General features: G+C 57.1%; 1 protein-coding gene across 1 annotated transcript in view; it reads right to left on the bottom strand.

The window, feature by feature from the left end:
- Positions 1-1,845, bottom strand: part of LOC104624141 (septin-9-like) — a gene marked incomplete at both ends in the record, with an annotated part of 12,815 nt that overhangs the window by 3,455 nt on the left and 7,515 nt on the right. The gene's annotated exons all lie outside the window — the stretch shown is intronic.

Raw genomic sequence — 1,845 nt, 5'->3', positions numbered from 1 at the left:
GCCTCTAAAGGATATTGGCTCTGTGCAAGGGGAAGAGATGCTGGAATCTGATTCCTGGGTGGAGGCTCAACTCACGGGGAGCACAGAGGATCAGCCTTCTCCAACAAAGCCGCAAACCCAAACCTAGCCTGCGCGCCTGCTCCCACTGCTTCCTACAGCAAGAAACTCCTCCGGGTCAGCCCTACATTGCAGGCTGCAAAGGAAGCGGATCCAGCCCAGAGAAATCCCCCAGCCAGCCTCCCACCCCCAGCCAAACCTGCACACTATTTTTAGGGGAACAACCCAACAAAGCCAATGCCACAGGGCACTGAAGCCCGTTCCACTAACTCAGTCCAGCACTGGCACCAACCTAGGTTGCCTGCAGCCAGGCTGGTTCTTCACCATCACCTCCCCACCCCAATCCAAACCCAAAAACCTATTGTGACTCCAAACCAGCTACACCCCCAGATGCAGACAGGGCTCTGCTTTTTGGAAGCACGCAGGCAGGTGTGCTGGAGCAAAGGGAAAAGGTCCTTTCCTTTTGGAAAGCCTGTGCTCACCCAGACTGCCTGCCCGCCCTCTCGTTTGCACCAGCGGATCTGGAGCCACAAGCGTTAAGGAGAACGAGCCCCTTGCAGAAGGGGCACTGCAAACACATCACAGGGCTACATGCTCTCTCTCCATCCGGAAGGATTTTGGGGATCTGGTTACAATCAGGAATGTAGTTAGAGATAGGGCAAGCTCATCCTGGGCTGGGCCGGTGCAGGGTGGGTGAACCAGGCAGCCTCCCCATGGTATTTCATTACACAAGGATGGTATCACCAGCTGAGAGTGCCCAGGTGTCATTTTAGATCCCAGACTGACTTCTGTAGTCCCAGAGCCTGCAGACACCCAGACACACTCACTTGTAGCCTCTGAACGGAGCCAGCAGGCTGCAAAAGCCGCTGCAGGGAGCAGATGTGGCACCGTGGGCTCACACCTCCACCCTCTCGCGCCAGCTCCGTGCAGATCTCTGTGCAAATGAGCTGACCGCGCCGATCGAGCCCAGCCTGGATTACCTCTTGGCTCCATTTCCAGCCATCCTCTAGCTCCCTGCGAAGGGAAGTGCTTGCAGAGTTTGGATTCAGCCCCCAAACCCAGACTGGATCTGGGAAGACACTGGTGTGCAAGGGGTGGCTCATCCTCTTCTGCACGGTGGCTCATGTGCCATCCTCTCCACAACCAGTGGAGGTGGCCCCTAAAACTGCTCTTTCGGCCAGACTCCCTTTTCCCTTCACGTCACTTCCCTGCAATGCAGACTCACGGACCAACAAGCTTGGTGGCTTGCTTACTTCTGCAGGGAATGCTGAGGCCATCACGCCTGCAGCCACATCTGCCAGCTACACGAACGGGTTTACAGCCCCTTCCCAAACCCCAAACCGGGGCATCCCCCCTCTCGGCAGCACCAGCCGTGCGTGCACGGAAGAAAGCCCATGCCTTGCTGTGGATTCGGACAGCCCCTCGGCTCCCCACCGCCAGCTCCCGCCAGAGGGAATTTCGTGCCTTGTTTCCCCCATAAATCTTGCCCAGCTGAGCTCAGCAAACCCACACATTTTTTTCCCTTGGCTCCTCTATCAGTGCATGACGCTGCACAGGGTGGGTTTTCAAACCCCTGCGTGCGGCACCATCTACCCCCCAGAGTAACAGGCACCAGCCTGAAAATAACAACAATGATAACAGAGGAGGCAGGAGAAACAGGCCCCAAGACTTAGGGCTCGAAACTTCTCCCGCACTGACAAAGGTCCAAGAGAAACACAAGGAACCGCTTGGAGCGCAGGCCTTTCCTCCGGCCACGTGGGATTGCTCAGAGCGGCAGCCGGAGGAATG

The sequence above is a fragment of the Phaethon lepturus genome, unplaced genomic scaffold (assembly GCF_000687285.1).
Source record: "Phaethon lepturus isolate BGI_N335 unplaced genomic scaffold, ASM68728v1 scaffold31147, whole genome shotgun sequence".
In the NCBI taxonomy this organism is placed as follows: domain Eukaryota; kingdom Metazoa; phylum Chordata; class Aves; order Phaethontiformes; family Phaethontidae; genus Phaethon; species Phaethon lepturus.
The sequence above is the reverse complement of the archived record's forward strand: the minus strand, read 5'-3'. Positions and strand labels throughout refer to the sequence as shown.